We start from the raw sequence: 12,772 nt of genomic DNA on the forward strand, positions 1-12,772 counted from the left end.
TGTTAGGAATAACTCTGATGAAAAGAGCTGGACTCGTACCGAGAACCTTCAGAGGTTCCATCAAAGACGTGCGTCATGATCGACTGTGTTTTCCACAACATTGTTACGCCGCTGCTCACAATGTGGAATAAACGCCGGTTGTTTCTGGGAGAAAGTCGACGTGGAAAATCCAAGTCAGCCTCAGTGAGAGTGCGGTGAGTCACGGGCTGGAGCCCAATTACCTTCCATGCGTTGCATCATCACATCAATAACTTCGCTCTAAATTGAGGAAAGTAGGTCAGTTGGGTGATTTTAAAAATGGATCCAGTCTGTTCAGTGCAAGTCTCTTACTTTCTCTTCCCATTCAGTGACAAATGTCAACCCGTAAAACTCATATTTGACATTCGTGAGTCCATTAAACATGAACTCTCTTCAATAAACTTCATTTTATCCTCTTTGTTCCACCGTTCGTCTCCATCTGTCCTCCATCAGAAACCTGGGTGTGAATCCAACCTCCTTTCTTTTAATAACCTTTAAAGCACCTTCTGTCGTCACATGTCGAGCTATAAAAAGCCGCCGTCGAACTCACTTTTAACAAAGATTTGAACAATACTACGTGACTGAATGTGTCTCTGTGTTCGTGTGCAATGTCTTGTATTGTCGTTGGTTGGTTCAGTGAAACTCTCTGTCGTCGGCTGCACAGACACAAGCATCTGTGCGGAAGTAATTCATTCAACAGAATCTGGGTCAGACTCACACGACTTTCATATGCTTGGATTATTTCACCTACTTCTGTCATTTGACGAGTCATATAATACTGTGTGTACATGTGAGAGTATTGTTACTTCTGGTACTATTGATATGGATGGATGGATGGATGGATGGATGGATGGATAGATGTTTGGATGGATGGATGGATGGATGGATAAATGGATGAATGGATGAATGGATGAATGGATGAATGGATGAATGGATGAATGGATGGATGGATGATGGATGGACGGACGGACGGACGGACGGACTTATGGATGAATGGATGGATGGATGGATGGATAGATGTTTGGATGGATGGATGGATGAATGGATGGATGAATGGATGGATGAATGGATGAATGGATGAATGGATGAATGGATGAATGGATGAATGGATGAATGGATGGATGATGGGTGGATGGATGGATGGATGGATGGATGGATGGATGGATGGATGGATAGATGTTTGGATGGATGGATGGATGGATAAATAAATGGATGAATGGATGAATGGATGGATGGATGGATGGATGGATGGATAGATGTTTGGATGGATGGATGGATGGATGGATAAATGGATGAATGGATGAATGGATGAATGGATGAATGGATGAATGGATGGATGGATGGATGGATGGATGAATGGATGGATGGATGGATGGATGGATGGATAGATGTTTGGATGGATGGATGAATGGATGGGTGGATGGATGGATGGATGGATGGATGGACAGATGGACGGATGATAGATGGATGGATGGATGGATGTATGACAGATGGATGGATGGATGGACGGACAGATGGACGGATGATAGATGGATGGATGGATGGATGGATGGATGGATAGATGTTTGGATGGATGGATGAATGGATGAATGGATGAATGAATGAATGAATGAATGAATGGATGGATGGATAGATATTTGGATGGATGGATGGATGGATGAATGGATGAATGGATGAATGGATGAATGGATGATGGATGGATGATGGGTGGATGGATGGATGGATGGATGGATGGATAGATGTTTGGATGGATGGATGAATGGATGGATGGATGGACAGATGGACGGATGATAGATGGATGGATGAATGGATGGATGGATGGATGATAGATGGATAGATGATAGATAGATGGATGGATAGATGGATGGATGGATGGATGAATGGATGGATGGATGGATGGATGATAGATGGATAGATGATAGATAGATGGATGGATAGATGGATGGATGGATCGAAGGATGGATGATAGATGGATGGATGGATCGACGGATGGATGATAGATGGATGGATGGATGGATAAAGTATTTCAGAATTAATTTACAATAAAATGATTTATTCGTTTGAGTGTGGTTTTTCTCCATGTTCAGATTCAGTCTTGTAAGATGAATTAAAATAAAAATAAAAATGATGTGTCATAAATGTCTGACAATACAATATCATGTCCAATAAATATAAAACTTCAAACAGTCACATGTCCTGCTTTACGTGAAGTTATTCAAATTCGAAACCTTAATTGAGACAGATTCAAATATTTAAAGTACAAATTGCATTTCATTATGTTACAATGTAACATAGTAAAACTATGTATCAATAATCATTGTGTAAGTTGAGATGTTTCTGAATATCACATTTCCCCATTATTTTGATGTAAGTATAATATTAATAAAAATGTACTTGATGAAATTAGTGAAAGCGTCTCGTAAAAAAAACACTTTTTTTTTTTTTAACATTTTCATATACTTTTGCAAATGTGGTGATTCTCTCGCTTTTCCCACGTCACCATGACTACTTTCTGTTTTGTTGTTAACATTACTGTCAATAAAGATTTGTAATATGTTTACATTTAGCAGGAAAACCAAACGATTTTTAAAAATAAATATTTTAATAACTATGTTTATTTGAAGTGTTTTTTCTTTTGGTCGCTGATTATATTACTTTAACGTATACTTTCTCTTCCAACTTTGTTTTTTAAACCAATATTCTTTTTCTTTTTCAAATGCTGGAATTATTCTTAGTCGATACAAACTGTATTATTTTATTTTATTTTATTTTATTTTTTTTACTAGGAGTAAATTGTGTCTCACTGACAGAAAATACACTGTTTACTGTCCAATAAATACATTACTTTACAAAAGTCTACAATCATCTTCGTAGAATTATTCATTCGAATAATAATTAAAAAAAAATTAGATTCTAAATTCTAAATGAATATCACGTTTTTCCCCCCATTAATTTAGATAAAAAATAATAATAAAAGCATGTGTGTTATACAATTTATCATGTGTTACATAAAATACATAAATATGTATTATTACGAATGTATTTATTTACTCTATGTTTATTGTAGAGATGCAAATGTATGAGCTTGAATCACCGCCATCTTGAATTGGCACTTAAAATAAATTAGGATGATTTACTTCGCTTTTTACAAAGCTATTTATGAGTGTTCTGTATTTTTTTTACTTTTATTTTATATTCCAGCATATTTTTTTTTAGAACCAATCTTCTTATTTTAAATTATAAAAAAAATGTATATTACTCAGCAACTTTATTAAAATTCCAATTTACTTAGAAGTTTTCTAAACCACGTGATAACCATTTTAAAACAATATATAGCCCTTAAATACATTTTCTTCTGACAAATAAATGCAGATTTTATTTTATATTAATAAATAAAAAATAAAAATCCTCCCCGGATTTACACCGGAAATCGAGCGTCGCCGCAGCATCCGCGTCTCCTCACCGTCGCTGTCATTCCCGGACACGCAGTCAGGTGTCGCGCTTCTTTCACGCCGCCGGCGACGCCCGCCGGAGCTCGTTTCCCACGTTCGGTCCTCCTCCTCTCCTCCTCCTCCTCTCCTCCTCTCCTCCTCCACGGGTGACACACTCCTGCCAGACCCCAGTGTGGAAGGATACACTCCTTCCTGTCCAGTGTGTGTGTGGAGGTCCATTCAACATGCGGAACCTGAACGCAACACCGAGCTAGGATTACTCCACCGTCCCCGCTCGACGGAACTAACCCGTGGAGCAAAGTTGCTGCGAGGTGAACCCGCTGGAGTCTCCGGTGATGAACGAACATTATCGGTGAGTTTTATTCTTCACTACACGCTCGTGTGTCTCCTGCGACTCTCGTGCAGTCACCGGGGAAACACGGTCGGTCCATCCCATAATAGAACCGGCACCGTGAGTGAAGACTTCCTCTCATCCGTGGCCTGAGAGTCTGAAGTCTGGATCCACCTTGACCGGGAGATTAATATTCGACTACTTTCCCCTGCGTGTGTGACGTCACGGTGGGTTCATGTCAACTCCTCATGAGGACCAGGACAGGGATGCGGGTCTGGAGTCTGCCCCGTGAGTGTGCTCGTCCAGGCCGGATGTTGCTGCAGCACAAGTCGGTTCTGGGTGTGGTTTGTCTGTCAGCGGCAGCTAAACACTCTAATGTCTCAGTAACAGTTCTGGTCTCAGTAACAGTTCTGGTCTCAGTAACAGTTCTGGTCTCAGGGAGGAACATCAGGATCTGATCTGCAGGAGGTTCACGTGTTTCACTGCATTAGTGCAGGTTCAAGTTATAGTCCTGTTCTGTGTACTACATGACATCATCTGCAGATCTGTTCAAAAAATATATTATTTACTTTGGTTTCTGCAGGATATCTGTAGTAATCTATTGGTGGACAAATGTATATGGTACTGCAAATTAAATAATTCAAGTAGTTTCACAGAGTAATACTAAGAAGCCTCGCGGAGTTATACTAAGGAGAATCGTGGAGTAATACTAAGTAGCTTCACAGAGTAATACTAAGGAGCCTCGCGGAGTAATACTAAGTAGCTTCACAGAGTAATACTAAGTAGCTTCACAGAGTAATACTAAGGAGCCTCATGGAGTAATACTAAGTAGCTTCACAGAGTAATACTAAGGAGCCTCACGGATTAATACTAAGTAGCTTCAAAGAGTAATACTAAGATACTAAGGAGTCTCACAGAGTAATAGTAAGTAGCTTCACAGAGTAATACTAAGGAGCCTCACAGAGTATTACTAAGGAGAATCGTGGAGTAATACTAAGTAGCTTCACAGAAAAATACTAAGGAGCCTTGCGGAGTAATACAAAGGTGCCTCGCAGAGTAATATAAAGGAGCCTCGCGGAGTACTACTAAGGAGCCTTGCAGAGTAATATAAAGGAGCCTCGCGGAGTACTACTACGGAGAATCAGGGAGTACTACTAAGTAGCTTTACAGAGTAATACTTAGTAGCTTTACAGAGTAATATTTAGGAACCTCGCGGAGTACTACTAAGGAGAATCGCAGAGTAATATTAAGTGGCCTTGTGGAGTAATACTAAGTAGCTTTACAGAGTAATACTAAGTAGCTTTACATAGTAATACTAAGTAGCTTTACAGATTAATACTAAGGAGCCTCGTGGAGTAATACTAAGGAGAATCGCGGAGTACTACTAGGGAGGATCGCGGAGTAATACTAAGGAGCCTCGCGGAGTAATACTAAGGAGCCTCGCGGAGTAATACTAAGGAGTATCGCGGAGCAATACTAAGTGGCCTTGTGGAGTAATACTAAGTAGTTTCACAGAGTAATACTAAGTAGCTTTACAGAGTAACACTAAGGAGCCTCGCGGAGTACTATTAAGGAGAATCGCGGAGTAATACTAAGGAGCCTCGCGGATTACTACTAAGGAGAATCGCGGAGTAATACTAAGGGAGTAATTAATACTAAGTATTTTCACAATTTATACATAAGGCTCACTGTTTAATTTTAGAGAAAATTGAAGGAAACTCCCAAAAATACTGTACAAAAATAGAAATAGAATAGAAATAGAAAAGCTTTATTCCTGAAAATATTTATTCCTAAATAGAAAAATGTTCCTGTTGATTCAGTACCTCTGGTCAGTAAACAATAATACTTCCAGAGAGTAGAGAGTTAAACTGATATGAGTATTTTGGTGACAAAACACAGAGATCATTGAGATAAATTCAGCCTCAAGGAAAGAAAAACAAACATTAAGATTAAGGTTTGGTAAAAGACATTTTAATCGTCCCGCGACTGCTGACAGTTTGGCCTCCGGTGTGATTGAGTCCGACCTGATCTGACGGGTTTATACTGATTAAAGTTTTGCAGGTGGTTGGTAGTTTAATCCTCCAGATTAAGGGAACTAAGGGAAGAGTAATCCGGCTATTCAAACCCTTTAGAAAATGAATCTGATGAAGTTGAACGTAACAAAAAAGTACTTCGGACGTGTAACTTCTAGAGGAAACTTCTCTACTCGATAAAACGAACTAACTATTTATATCAATAGTGACTCAATTACAGACGAGTATTTATCAAAATAAACCTGTTTATAGTCTACAGTATTGTTTCATCCTCGTGAACATACTCTGATGACCTCAGAGTTTCAAGTGTTGCATTCGTGACTTGAGAAGTGAAGTACTCTCCACCATCTGTGCATTAATAATAGACTTTGAATTTATGTAGCGAGGTTTGTTGAGGGCAGGAGGATGTTCTTGGTGGAATATATTAGAAGGTCTGCCCCTGTATGACCTGCAATATTCATCGTCAGTCCTCTTTTGGAAGTGAACCTCACATTGTCCGTGAATCTTAAGTGTTAAAGTTTTTGTCCTTAACATAGTTTAAAATGAGTAATGATCGTCAGAAAACTATTTTTTTAGCATTGTCGATTTGCAAAGTAAAATTATGTTTGATTATTAATCAATGGATGGTGGAACGTTGGAGACGGCAGCGTATAGATCTTCTCTCAAAGGGAAAATTATCTGAACTTGATAAAGAATATTTTATTTTTTACTAACTGTTTTATTGCCGTGTTACGGGAACTGCTTGGAAAAAAGTTTTTTTTTTTTTTTTCAATCTCACGTTTACAACTTGGAGCCGTGGACACTTATAGACAAAGATGTGACTTATATTTGTACAAAAGTATATATTTTTCTAAATGTATTGATTAGTAACTAGTAGTGGTGTAAGAGAACATTGAACCACTTAAACATCGTGATATTACAATACTGTACCCATGTTCAATGCATTTTTCTAAAATTACATTTCTCTTCTAGATTACTTTATCTATATCTTGTTTTTTTTCGTTTATATTTCAATAATGTGTGTATAAAATAAAATGAATCGATGTTTTAGATAGATAGATAAAACTACATCATAGCAATTATTCGCAGCGTTTGTTCATTTTGTTGTTGTTGGCCAAGTAGATGGCAGGAGTCATTATGTGCTTTGCAGTTAAAGTAACAATAAAACCCAGTAAGATCCTGTTGATGACTGAGGACGAGAGGATACAGTGACTCCAGCAGCTTTTAACATGTACATGGACATATTTTGGTTCAGTCAAGTACTCGACAATACTACACATATATCCTTGCTTCTACACTATCACAACACCAGAGTCAAGTACTGGACAATACTACACATATATACTTGTTACTACACTATCACAACACCAGAGTCAAGTACTGGACAATACTACAAACATATCCTTGTTACAACAGTCTCACAACACCAGAGTCAAGTACTGGACAATACTACAAATATATCATTGTTACTACACTATCACAATATATTGCGATATTTGTTGTTGTTCAGTGTTAATTTGAGGATTACATTGTTAATTAGTTACACAATTTTTGGGGGGTGGACTCACACTAAAAGTGTTCAGGTGTTTTTTTTTTTTACGACAGAACGACTGAGGACGAGAGGATACAGTGACTCCAACAGTTTGTAAAGCTGATGTTTGGAGATATTTTTGTTTGAAAAAAAAGTGAAAGCAGTTACATCTTCCTCAAGAGTCATGTGGTCTGTAAATACTACAACACCAGAGTCAAGTACTGGACAATACTACACATATATACTTGTTACTACACTATCACGATATATCTTAATATATTATATTGTGATACTGTACATACAGTACATATCGTATCGTCAGATTCTTGCCAATAACATCCATATAAATTATACAGTTAAGGTCCAGAAATTACGTTTTAAGTTAAGTTAAGTTTCCTCCAAAACACAATCGTCTGTTTTGTGTCTAAACGTCGATCTAATCCAATCACTTTATCTCACACACACCGGTGTCTTACGCTCCTAAATATTTAGCGTCAAAGTGCAGCCTAACCGCTCGCGTTGAAGGTGAAACAGATGGTCGTCTAAAGCCTCCTGTGATTGTTGTGCGTCCGACTCTTAAGTCGACGACGAGCTGAAGCAGTGATCTGTGCAGGGAGGAAGGAAGGTTAATCACATTACTGGCTGACATGTCAGGAGGAGGAGGAGGAGGAGGAGGAGGAGGTCCACGCTACAGACCTCACGCACATGTGCATCTTTAAGCTCTGATAGTATTGATTCAGTGCAGCGGCAGGTTTGAGACGCTTCGACGAGTCAACCAGGTCAGTAACTAGTCGATCACCTCGGGTCGTGACGCCGCACGAGAGATGTTCTGCACGAGATGCTGAGCGTCTGGATCTCGGCGGGACATCATGCTGTTAATGGGATCAGCAGGAAAAACATGGACTCCCGAGTGTGCGGCGTAAACAGAAGTGCGTCCGTGTTGATGTTTAACCCGACATGTGAGGAGTCGATTTAAGGTCTGTTTTTATGGATTTATTAGGCGCTCCTGTCACTCAGGTCTAGTTAATGTTTGAAGACATTCCACATGTCCTGGTCTGTGAGGAACTCCACTGGTCCACGGCGACGTCATTTCAAGTTCCCCTTTTTAAGTGTTTTTGAAGTTTCATCTTTTCCTGATGGTTTTACTTTGATGGTCGTGCGTTTATTTTTAGCAACGTCGTCTCTGCTCGACTTGAAGAACTACTTCCTGCTTTCATTGTTCTTGGTTCACACGTCGCTTCGGTGTCTTCCTGTGTTTCCTCGGTGGTTTGAGTTCTGCTCACTGAAGTTAGTTTGTTAACTTCCTAACTTGTATGGATGTTTAGGTGTTTAAGGTAAGATAAGGGGCAGAGAATATAGATGTCTAGCATTAAAGAGAGACTTATAACAATAACAGTGAAACAGGAGTCAATGGAAAGACATGTTTGGGAAAATAAATACTTTTTAATGAAAGGACAAATCATCAGAGTAATACTTTCTGTTACAGAGAGTTTGGTAAATATATACTATGCATGTACATGTCACATGCATCGCTAAAATATTTTGGGTGTTTTAAAAAAGAGGAGGTGTAGTTTTTGTCTAGCGATACAATAAACGTCATGATACAAGTGCAACGATACGATATATCGTGATACTGTAGTAACAAGTATATATGTGTAGTATTGTCCAATACTTGACTCTGGTGTTGCAGTATTTACAAACCACATGACTCTTGACGAAGTTGTAACTGCTTTCATTTGTTTTTTCAAACCAAAATTTGTCCGAACATCAGCTTTAAAAGCTGCTGGAGTCACTGTATCCTCTCGTCCTCAGTCATAGCCATGGATCTCGTGGTGTTTCTTTAGCGGTGGAGGACGTAATAACTGCTTTTTGCAATTGCAACACTAAAATGATCAAACGTTGTGAATATTTGCATGTTAATTGTAAATTAAAAAGAACATTTTTATACACACTTTAATGAACTATAAATCATTACAGAAACATGGCGAAAATAAAATGTGATTTGAAAAGAAAAATAAGTACAGTACTCTTGAATATTGATGATGACGGGAAAATTTGACATATTTCCGTTGCAGAGAGTTAAAAAAAAAATGGTCTAAAATGAAGGTCTCCGAAATCGGGAAATAATGTCTTAAAACCATAGTTTAATATGCAGCTTTGTGGTTAAAAAAAATTGGGATATTTAGCGATTTAACAACATTTTCTCGAATGATGATGTTTTCACGAATAAATGGTTGCAGATTGTGGAACAAAACTAGTTCTGAGGAAGAACAATGTGGAAATAAATAATGTATTCCACAGTTTTGGCTTTGGTTACTGTTTGCATTATTCATTCTGTCATTTGTTGTGTTCTCCCATCTTAAATGAGCCGTTTTGTGTACATGTGATCGATGTATTTGTATATATATTTTCATATTATTGTCCTATATTTAAGCCTTATTTTTCGTCACACATTTCATATGAACTAAACTGTCTTTAACAATATCTTATTCCTTCCAATTTCACCTGTTTCTTTAGTGTCACTTATATTGTGAGTTTATGTATAAATAGTCAGTAGTTATGACTTCTACGAATCATGGATGAAGCGTCAACTCTTGGAAACAGGATCACAAATGAGTTTATCAGCACAGATAATCCAGTACTTCCATCCATGGGTCAAAAGGTCATGAAGAAGTATTACATAACCTGCAACAACCTTCCATAATGCAGATGAATTGATCTTAACCACCTCCTAATGGACGCTATTCACTATTTTAGCATAAAATTAATTAAAAAAATAAAATGTTTTGCTGTCATTTAATGTTTCTTATCTGATTTGAGATTTATAAAATATCATTATTAATGTCCAAAATGTCATTATTAATGTTCAAAAGATATAAATAATAACTGAACCTATCACTGTAAGAGCTAGCAAGTGTAGCATTCCTTTTATTTTCAATTTCAGTTGCAAAACAAACTTAATTTTTGACAGTTTATCTCACATTACCTGGAGGTTAGGTTCAGTAAATCATATGAAAGTATGTGTAATGTCACTTAAAGAAACAGTGTCTTTGTAATAGCCTGAACATGTGTTATTTGGTGGTATGCAAATATGTATAAGAGGCATACATTATGAAATAAAACTTGTACTTAAAGAAAGGAAAGTATCAACGATATAATCTTCATAATGTAATTAAATAAATGTAATTTAATTTAAATTGAACACACATGGCTTTCTAGTCATGGTACATTCACATTCTTGGGAGAAAAACTATAGATTTATATTTATATTGACATTGAAACTTGCTTAAAGCAATTAAAAACATTTTCAATTCTCAGTTTTGAGCCTTTTAAAATACATTTTTGACACATTTCTTTCAGTATATTGACCATAATCTCTTGAAATAATGCTGTTAAACTAGACTTGCATTTCTATATAATGAGCAAACCGAGGCTTTCATGTGCGACGAGTCATTTTGTGACCAAAGTTTTTTTTTCGACCTTAAAAGAAGCTCATTAGCTCCTCGTTCCCCCGTAAAAACCCTCCAAGTTTCCCATATAACGTCTCGCCTCTTCCTGGTAACTATAAAAGTCGTCTCGGAAACATGTGGCTCTTCGGAATGTTTGTCATTGTTTTTTAAAATTGTTTAAATTACAATCTTATGGTGGATAATGTGGAGTTGGTACCAGTTCAAGACGTTCTTTGAGAAGTTTGTTCGACTGCCATGAGATTACATCATGGAAGAAACCAAACTAAATTAAAAATGTTGCTTAGTGTACTCAAAGATAGTAAACACGGGAGAGTCCCGGGGCTTCCACCTTATAATCTAAAAATAGGAAATTGAGCCATATTTGGAAAGAAAATGGGGAAAAAAAACTTTTGAAATGATGTTATTGAGTCTGCGATACAATATACTGTACATCATGATACAAGTGCAACGATATGATATATAGTGATAGTGTATTAACAAGTATATATGTGTAGTATTGTCGAGTACTTGACTCTGGTGTTGTGATAGTGTAGTAACAAGGATGTATGTGTAGTATTGTCTAGTACTTGACTCTGGTGTTGTGATAGTGTAGTAACAAGTATATATGTGTAGTATTGTCGACTACTTGACTCTGGTGTTGTGATAGTGTAGTAACAAGTATATATGTGTAGTATTGTCTAGTACTTGACTCTGGTGTTGTGATAGTGTAGTAACAAGGATGTATGTGTAGTATTGTCTAGTACTTGACTCTGGTGTTGTGATAGTGTAGTAACAAGTATATATGTGTAGTATTGTCGACTACTTGACTCTGGTGTTGTGATAGTGTAGTAACAAGTATATATGTGTAGTATTGTCTAGTACTTGACTCTGGTGTTGTGATAGTGTAGTAACAAGGATATATTTGTAGTATTGTCGAGTACTTGACTCTGGTGTTGTGATACTGTAGTAACAAGTATATATGTGTAGTATTGTCGAATACTTGACTCTGGTGTTGTGATAGTGTAGTAACAAGAATACATGTGTAGTATTGTCGAGTACTTGACTCTGGTGTTGTGATACTGTAGTAACTAGTATATATGTGTAGTATTGTCGAGTACTTGACTCTGGTGTTGTGATAGTGTAGTAACAAGAATACATGTGTAGTATTTTCAAGTACTTGACTCTGGTGTTGTGATACTGTAGTATAGAAGTATACATGTGTAGTATTGTCGAGTACTTGACTCTGTTGTTGTGATAGTGTAGTAACAAGAATACATGTGTAGTATTTTCAAGTACTTGACTCTGGTGTTGTGATACTGTAGTAACAAGTATATATGTGTAGTATTGTCCAGTACTTGACTCTGGTGTTGTAGTATTTACAGACCACATGACTCTTGATGAAGTCGTAACTGCTTTCATTTGTTTTCAAACCAAAATATGTCCAAACATCAGCTTTAAAAGCTGCTGGACTCACTGTATCCTCTCGTTCTCAGTCATCACCATGATCTCGTGGTGTTCCTTTAGGGGTGGAGGACGTAATAACTGCTTATTGCAATTGCAACACTAAAATGAGCAAACGCTCTGAATATTTTCATGTTAATTGTAGATTTAACAAAAACATTTTTTTTACACACTTTAATGAACTATAAGTAAGTAAGTTAGTAAGTAAGTAATTAGTATTTATAAAGCGCTTTTCAAGACCAGGGTCACAAAGCACTTCAATAATTTTAAAAAAACAATAAAATAAATACTTAAAAGGTCAAAACCATAAAATAAACCATACAAGAAACTAAAATGTGATTTGAAAAGAATCGCATTTTATTTTCACCATGATGTTATATTTCTTTAGCAGTAGCACTTACTAATAAATCTTATTATAGCTGTTTATTTTTCCTGTTTTCATTTAATTAATTATGAAAAAGTATGATTTATTTGGATTAAACTACTTATTACTCCTT

The 12,772-nt window shown here is 36.9% G+C and overlaps 1 protein-coding gene across 3 annotated transcripts in view; it reads left to right on the forward strand.

The window, feature by feature from the left end:
* The first annotated feature begins 3,522 nt into the window (after positions 1–3,522).
* The window catches only part of jakmip1 (janus kinase and microtubule interacting protein 1), a 40,346-nt gene continuing 31,096 nt past the window's right edge, over positions 3,523–12,772 (forward strand). For 2 of the 3 annotated variants that reach the window (XM_087799717.1, XM_087799719.1), the window contains exon 1: positions 3,523–3,822. The gene's annotated coding sequence lies outside the window, so the exon portion shown is untranslated. Of the gene's footprint in view, positions 3,823–8,073; positions 8,145–12,772 lie in introns of those variants that run through there. The other variant, XM_087799718.1, reaches the window with a different exon arrangement.

The sequence above is a fragment of the Callionymus lyra genome, chromosome 9 (genome assembly GCF_982586985.1).
Source record: "Callionymus lyra chromosome 9, fCalLyr1.hap1.1, whole genome shotgun sequence".
In the NCBI taxonomy this organism is placed as follows: domain Eukaryota; kingdom Metazoa; phylum Chordata; class Actinopteri; order Syngnathiformes; family Callionymidae; genus Callionymus; species Callionymus lyra.